Genomic DNA, 9,161 nt, shown 5'->3' on the forward strand with positions numbered 1-9,161 from the left:
AAGCTTTAGACTGCGAATAACCGTTTTGACTGAGCAACAAATGCACCGTGATGGCAGACGATCAAACAGCGTATGTGGTAGACAGCGAACCATGCATGCCTGTGATCTGTGGGTCTGGGTACAGTTTATCTTATCAAAATGATAAGAACACTAGGAACACATCACGAAACACAAGGAGCGTGAAATATGTTAACTTCATGTGCAAAAATCCATTTTCTAGAATGTCAACAAGCCTCTGCTGTGATAGCAATAACATGGCATTTATAACTTTTACACTCCCACCAAACATTGATATGATCTGCCCCAATGAAATTCCAGATGTTTTGGAAGAGAAACCAAGAGGAAACTGTCCGCTTTTTATTTTATTTGGCTTGGCATCAGCTGATGAGTTAAATTTAGACATTTCTCTTTCCCACCCACTACGCTGCTGTTGTTGTCTTTGCGCAGGCTGATAAAACATTAATTTCCTGAGCTTTCTGCAATCGCAGAGCCACACCCACAGGACGGCCCCAGTCAAAGGTCGCAGTCGGATGAAGTAAGCAAGTTATTAAAATAAACATCTATATTGTGCGGCTTAGAAAGTTCCTTCAGAGGAGTCATTGATTTTCTATCCTACCTGCACAGACACACTCATGGAGACACTGAAACAGAGAGACTAAGGAAAAGGGAGAAAGGAGGCCCTAGAAAGTTTCTAAAATGATTCCATGTGTGATAAAACTTGTCAAGCAATATCGCTACACTACACTGCCATCTAGTGAAGACTTGGCAAACATAATGACAGTAATATACATCTCCTCTCCTCCCCTGTTTTCTAGTGACACACGGTGTATTTCTCTCTCTCTCTCGTGCTCTTTTTTTGGTGCATGTTAAACCAGCTATCTGGAAAATCAAGAAAACAAGAAAGCGGTGGAAGAAAATAAAACATCACTCTGTAGCTGGTAGCTCTGGGCTCTGAGATTTGTGCTTCAGATTTGGGTGAAACACCTTGATGTTTGTAGAACAGTGTTTGTGTTGTGAGGTTGCTCGAGAAATTGCGACCAATTTAAAAAGGATATATATGTATATATATTTGTATGTGTGTGTGTGTATATAAAAAAAGGTGATTACGGTGGTTGATTTAGCTGATAAAAAAGGAAGCTGGAAGCTTTTTCTGCAGCAACCTTTCACTCAATATCACATTCATGAGTATTTCAGCGTAAACATGACTTCAGTATTTGAAGGATCGTCTTCAGGTCATAGAAAAAAGTGGTGACATGATCACAAAAATGAACTAGAACAGAAAATTATGGAGATATACTTGCACATGTCAGGTACGCTGACTGAATGGCAAAAACAAAACCAGATAGTTTTCATCTCCCACAGACACTGACGTGCCTGAAAGAAATGTTAAAAGTGGCTTAAGTTTTAATCAGTTTCTAGTTAACAGACTGTTATAAAGCTGAATCCCAAAGCTTTAAATGGAAAGGAGATTTTTCTGAATAATGCTGCACTGAGGTATTATTACTGGCAAAATGCACAGTGCTGCATTACTAAAACAAAAGAAAGGAAGGAGGAGTTAACAGACGAGTGCAAGACAGTATTTTTTAGGAAATTCTTTACAGAGGAAAACATTTGTACTTGTAACTCTGACTTTTCAGAAACACTGGCATCAGAAACCTTGGCATCACCTCAAAATATGTACCCAATCATACACACACTTTGAAAAGCCTTGATCTAGCAGTGAGTGGATGATCATCTGATGGCAGTGGCAGGAAAAGTCTGGGACAAATGAGCTGTTTGGTGTCAAGAGAAAAATAAAACATCAAAGATGAGAGTTCTGGTTGTTTCCTGAGCTTTCAGTTTGGCACCAACATGAGCGTGCACCACCAGTTTTTGACTCAGCTGCTGTTACTTATCACAGAGCCCAACAGTTTGGAAATAAATCAAAGCTTCTCTCTTGGGGCTACGGAGTTGTGGGTCTTTGTATTCAAGAATCTTTGCAGCGTGCCATTCTACGCTCTAGTCGAGTTGAGCGCTCGCCACAAAGTTTGCTTTGGTAATTTACATCAACAGCTCCTTCGAAGGAAATGCAGACGGGATAAAAATGTTAAGCACACTCCCCCGTATCGATTGGGTGGACCGATCTTGGCTCTCTGCACCTCCTAACCAGAGCTCAGTGCCTGCCTGGCTCACCGCGGAGGCAAAGAAGAATAGCTCTGATCTTAAAGGCAAAGTCCCAGCTGGGGCTTCACTTTATGTTGGAAGAAGGACAGGGTGTTGTCAGACCAGATTCCCAAGTACTTGAAGAAGCTGTCTCAGGCACAAAGCAATTAACTGTTGCTGTGGTTGTGATGGAGCCAACTGGGGATGCGCTGCTTCCTTAATTATAGATGGATTTTATTCTTTATTGATATAATCATAACTGGTGGCACAATGCTCAGCCTCTTTTTCTTTTTTGCTGCTTCTTTCATGATTATCCTGAAATATTTGGGAAAACAAAAATCTCTTTCAGTCACTTGTGTAATGGGATTCATTACGTTTGTATTCAGGTAATTTGCTTGACAATGGGTAGGCTTATTACATCAATATGTATATAATAGTGGGGGATCCACTAAAGTGACCCAAAGTAGGCTATAAGCTGTTCAGTATATAGAGTTGTTTCCTTCCACAGCACCATAATAAAGACAGTGCTGTTTCCATTCGTTAAACAATTATGTCTCAGTCATGCCAAACAATAGCAAAGGACACAAACAGACTCACTCAAAGGGAAATGAGGCGCTTTACCTCAGTCTAGCCTTCCAGGTTTAGCCTGTCGTTGAACTTTGTAAAAATGGCTCTTCATTTTATCACCCACTTCACATCAGGAGCTGCCCTCAAACTCCCCTCATTTAATAGAAGGCCTTACCTTCACAACACACACACACACACACACACACACACACACACACACACACACACACACACACACACACACACACACACACACACACACACATATTCTCATGCATATATTACTCTCCACGCTGTGACACAGATTGCCCGTGCTAGCTAGTTTGAGGAGCTACAATATCTCCTTAGGTGACTCCAAACCTTAATTACCCCAGGAACAGAGGCATAGATGGATATCTAAGACAACGTCTTACTGAGTACCGCGCTGCCTCAGAATCCCTGTAAGGCAATTACTACTTCTGCAAAGAATAAGGAGACAGAAGTAAAGAAAGGAAAGCAAACTTCATTAAAATGAAAAGCATTAAAGGCATATCCCCTCCTGTGATCATCATTTTCTTGTCCTGCGGTTCTCTAAACCTGGCTGAAGCCCAGGTTTGCAGAAACATCAGATTTAGCACAATAAAACTTAAGACTGAAGCTAAGCCAAAACCTGCCTGCTAAAGACATCGGTACTATCACATTGTTTATAAATTGGTTCTTTGACCCTGACACCCTCTGAATTTGGAATCAATCCTCTATCTACCTTAAACGCATAGTTATGGATTAAAAATAATAACTGTCTAATGATGGAAATCCCAGACCTGGAGCACTCCCAAGATGTAATCAATTGTTCTTTGGCTCAGTGCTCACCTCCCCAACTAATATCACATATATCCATTCATATCTTTTAAGATATCAGACAGAACATGATAATGGTAATAAGAAGAGGCAAAGACATAACCTTGTTAGCGCAGGTGATGGGAGAGTTGATTTGAGAGCACTTGCTGAAAAACTTTGCCAATTTTCTAGGTCAGTTTCTACCATTTGCTTTTAAAACATAATTATTTCTGGTTATTTCTTGTAGAATAACAAGGGAACATGTCATTAAAAGTTACTTTCACTGACTTTTAATGACTGCGATGATGATGTGGATGATGAGTCCACTGAGAGCTGTAATGCTCGGATATGTTATATAAGTTTGCCGTAAGAGTGGTACAAGAACTTTCTAATGTAAAACAATGTCAAAAAGAAATTTAATGTTAGGACGCGAAAAGCCGGTTTCCCCCTCACAGACAGCATCATTTGTTACCTTTTCGCTATCCCCAGAGAGCTCGATTATTTGTTTGATCTTCATGGGCTTTTTCAAAGGAACAAAAGTATTTGTGATCTTAAATTCCATGCTGTGTTATTCATATAACAAACCCGGTCATCTGGATTTAGATCTAAGAGATCAAAAAAATCCTTTTTGATGAGTTTCGACTGACAGGGAGAAAAAAAAAGAATATTTTAGACTTCTTTGGAGCACAAAGTTCTCCTAAGATTCAAATAAACACATCCGTTCTTCTTAGATTAGATTAAAGTTCTTGCAGAAGCAATGACACGAGCGCATTTCTCTCTGCAATTGCTTATTTTCTCTCCAAAGTCCTTGAAGATGGAGTTCAGACCATCCAGCTAATCACAGTGCGTGTGATTTGCGCCTAAACTTGATCCCAGCGTGGCCCTCGATCTAATTGTTATTGAATACTTCAAGCTTTTAACAGTGCTAGAGGAAATAATATTACTGGAAGAGCATCTGGTTTGGATTTCGTGAGGGAGCATAGGCACATAAAGCTTATCTAAATTTTAGCTTCGCCACCCCTTGTTCTGGCATTTAGTGAGAGTTTTCTATGAGGTTCTTTGAGGTAAATGCAACCAACACGTTAGGTCACAACGCAGTTACACCAAGTTTCTCATTTGAATTTCACGTGCGCTTGTGCAAACATTTAATTAGCACTAACAGTTAGAATTTACTCAGCAGGATGCATGAATATCTGCCAAATTTCAGGGCCGATCCATTCAACATTTGACATTTAATTAAAAACTAAAACGTGAATCAAATTCTGCCTTTAGAGGAAAAGTTACCAGACTAAATTAAATTAAGAAAATAGTGCGTGCCAATCCATCATGTTCACTGAATAAAGATATTTCAGTAGGAAAGTGAAATTTTTGATCCGCTGACTGACTGTCTAGTGTGCTGTTATTGCTTATGAAACTTTAATGATGAAAGGAGGAAGAGAGAGTCGTATACTTTTTCGAGCAGAGAATAGGCCCATCATTGCAGAATGCAGCAAAAGCCAGAGTCTCGGGCTTAACTGACAGTTCAGATTTGCAGATACAATTCATCTCTGGCTGCGCAGTATTCACACTCGAGTGGAAAATATAGAACATGCTTAATTTGATTTTTTTTCCCCCCAACTTTTGAAAGGTTTGTTAAACCTAGTGCGAAACCATTCAATATCAATATTCGGGAGATTTTCATTATTCACAAAGCAGCTGCTGAGGTGAAAGAACTGCCTTTTCAAACAATATAAAGAAGTGGACATGAGGTTATTTTTACTGTGGCAAAATATATCGTGAGGTACTTTTTTCCCCCCAAACACAGAGAATCTATTTAAATCAACTGTGAATAGATGTTTGAGGTGCATTATCACACAAAGCTCAATCATCTTTTAACAACACCTATCTGCCTTGCGGCACATTACCAGTCTTTTTGTGCATGTCGGTGTTTCAGATATTGTATTTGAAGAAAATACACTTTTAAAATTGTTTTCCATCATTTCAACTTGTAATGAAATTCTGTCCCGGCTGTATGCACTGCTGTGTGTCGTGAATATTTGTCAGCTATACTGTTATACTTAGGAGAATGTCTACAAATCTGCTGCTTATTCTACTATTAAATTAGGGATGCTCGGTGTACAAGCGCATTCAACAAAAACTACAAGCTGTAAGTCGGATAGCTTTGCCACAGGTCTTTCAAAAACAAGTCGATCACACAGCTGCAGCTTGTTCAAAACGCTGCTGCTGGAGTCTTAAAAGACAAGTGCAATACTTACTCTAACTCCACTTCTCGCTCCTTTGTACTGACTTCCTGTGAATTGATTTTTCAAACAGTGCTACTGGTTTTGTAAAGCACTAAATGGTTTAGGGCCAAAATAAGTTTCGGGTCTGCTGATATTTTATGCACCATCCAGGCCTGCTGACAGTTCCCAAAGTGAAAAGAAAACATGAAGCTGAGTTTAGTTTCTGTGAATCACAGACTGGGATAAACTTCCAGAAAGCCTGAGCCTCACTCCAACTCTCCATTTTTAAATTACTTTTCTTTTGCCGCTGCTTTCAGCCCTGTTTTCCTCTTTTTAAAAACAAAATGTCACTTGGGTTGTAGCAAAAGGTGCCACACAAATGAACTTTTCTTACATTTGCTAATTTCCATACCTTCAAACCACTTAACACTTGCTTGGATTCTTTTCCTCATTTGTGATATGAGAAATACTACAGGCGGTTAAAGTTCAGGTTTAAAGAAGGGAAAGTTTCAGACCTTGAGCAAGTTTTCCGATTGATATTGGGCTGGTCAACGGGGTAAATACTTTTTAATCGACATTTGAAACCCTGCTTGTACCAGCTGGACTTTCATTGACATTGTCTGCATCACTGTGTGCAGTGTGTCTCTTGTTTTTTTATTGACTATCCTTAGAAAGGTGCTGCAGAAATGAATTAAACTTTATATTTACCTCGCCTCTCTGCTTGCCTTCCACCTTGCCATTCTGTGCTTGGAGCTCTCCAGAAAAAGGAAAAGTGAAAAAGAAAAAAGACCCTACAAGAACCAGACGATATATTTGTTAACCTATAATTCACCATAATTAATGTAACAGGTTAAATTAAAGTCCTTTAGGTTCATGAAATATAACCAAGGGTTGGGAGCCATATCAGGTGCTGCTGCTCAGCATTGCCGTTATCAAAGAAGAACACTGTTAAATGAAAGAATTAAGGTCATGATTTCAGTATCTTGGCTCTGATTCATGTTAGCCTGCTGATCAGGGATTTGAAAGGTGGCTCTTTGAAGACCAGCTTCAATCATTTTAATGAGTTCATCATATCATTGCAGACTGAGATGTCCCTGATGTCATGGTGGGGTCTCCACTAAATATATTCCGTTGTTGTAACCATCGATTTTTCTCCTCTGATACATTCATTTTTAACGAGGCACGTCTCCTCCCTGCTCCTCAGAGGCAATCAAAACTTGACAGATATTCTGCAGGATCCCCAGTGGTACTCAAACACCACACAGCTCTACTGGGTGAAAAGGTGGGGGGGAAAAGGTCAGTGGAGGTATGTACGATAATGCCCTCAACAATGAACTTATGTGGAGTAAATCGTATGTTACATGGACTCAGCATAGTCTAAAAGTCTGTAAAAGCAGGGTTCCTAGAATTAAATTTATACCTATAGCCACTTTGTTTGGTTAAACATGTTTTTAAGAACGGTTCACGCTGCATTTGAGTCATGTTTACACACAACAGATTTTCCAACACAGTTAAAGATTCCTCTCAGGGTGGTGGCTGTGCGGCACAAACACAGCACATGGCTTGCATGTGGGTTTACGCAACAAAAGTACTTCAGTTGAGGTTAGCGAAAATGATGGTTTTCAATCAATCGTGTTTAACAGTCATGTGTCCTTAACAAGACTAAGGCCTGGTGCAGTAGTAGCTTCTGTGAGATGATGTTTAACTGGTGCCTGTTTAAAAGAAGGAGTGAAAAAAACCCAGCTGATGCAGTGCAGATGTGATATTGGTTAAATAGATCCTCTCATACACACTCTCTCCTGGTCCGATTGATCGCATCAGACTCCGTTGTTCACATAAAAAGTGACAGAAGTAATTGTGTCTCCGGATGAGAATAGCGATCAAAACCTGGCACTTTTTCCACCTCTGCACAGCTGACTAAGCACTGCGTGAAGCGGGTCTGAATGTTGGGTCGCCACAAGTCTCAAAAAGAGAGGGAGGGAAAGGGGAGGTACTATCTGACAAGCAGTTTCAGCAGGGTGTACCTATTGTCCCTTCATTTGAATAATGCGTTAGAGCTAATGGATCTGTGAGGCTGTTGTTAGGCACAGTAGTGCTGATGTTTATCATTTAGTGTTTTACCATGTCAGCTTTGATTGTGATAGCAGGATTTAATCTTAATCATAGTTAACAAAAACTGGTCCTTAAGCAGCACTCAGTTAGCCTCATGCTAGTCATGCAATTATTATAATGTCTGAAGGCCGCTATGACCGAAATATCTATGAGCATAATTCATGTCCTATAAATCACCACATGCCTCGAATCTAACAAGTGAATCAAGTCTTCCTAAACCACTGCTCTGGCTCTAATATGCAAAAGCACAAGAACCATATAAATCTTCACTTTTTATTCATTTCTTTACATGAGGGTAATATGCCTGCAGATGCTTTGATCATCAAAAGGCTACATACTTTGAAAGTGACAGTGGGTTTGTTTGTGCCTCTCACCGCCCCCCACCCCCCTCACAAAAGATCTTCTTGAAATCACTGTAGAACAACCCAGAGAGTATTTCTTTTTGTTGCTTAAACACACCCATGTGAATGTCATATTTTATTCATAAAGTCTGAAAAGTGTGCCACAGAGAAGGCTCAGCTTGCTACGTCAGGCTTCAAAAAAACTGGATGGCGCTCATAAAAGTTTCAGCTCCTTTCAGCGTGGAGAGTTCAGACATGTTGTCTTCAATTATTTCATTTCACATTAAAAGTTTTAAAACATTCGCTCCGTGTCCAAAAATGGGGATATTTCTTGGTGCATTCTGAGGGTATGTCCCCTTCCAGACCTTCTAACCCCATTCATAAAACATATGAGAAAGACTGGCAGTTCTCCAGCAACTATATCAGTCTGGCTTTTCTTTTGGTTTTCATTCTTGCTTTATTAGATACAAGCTAAGTTATGAAATGCTAACTTTTCCTCCCCTCCAACAAAGTACATTTCCTGCAAAAGGGGAAAAAAATAGTAGTGTTTTCACTGCAGGGGCAAATGGCTTCTTCAAAGTCACACTCTGCAGTACTTTCTTTTATAAAAACCCGCTGCTAACAGATCTCTGAGGACATGCAACTGGATTAAAGATCAGATTAGAGCTCCTGGAATTAGGGAGTAAATTGAAACAGATGCATGCTTATGAATTTGTTATGAGAAGATGCACTTTTTTTTAAAATCACATGTGCTTTTTGTCCCCCCACTGTCCGCAAATGCTGTATGAAGCTGAAGAGAATTATGAAAACTTAATGCTGGAATTCATCGTTAGGAAGAGTTTGCCCCAAAATTTGGAGCTTTGATGCCAGCAATATTTCCAATGCTGTCACATCAAAAATGTTCTGAGCAGCCACTGAACTCTGATAGTCTCCCATGTGAGACGCTTGTACCTCATTTGTG

The sequence above is a fragment of the Diplotaxodon limnothrissa genome, linkage group LG13 (genome assembly GCF_057381915.1).
Source record: "Diplotaxodon limnothrissa isolate DT_005_m linkage group LG13, D_limnothrissa_male_GT1.1, whole genome shotgun sequence".
NCBI lineage: Eukaryota > Metazoa > Chordata > Actinopteri > Cichliformes > Cichlidae > Diplotaxodon > Diplotaxodon limnothrissa.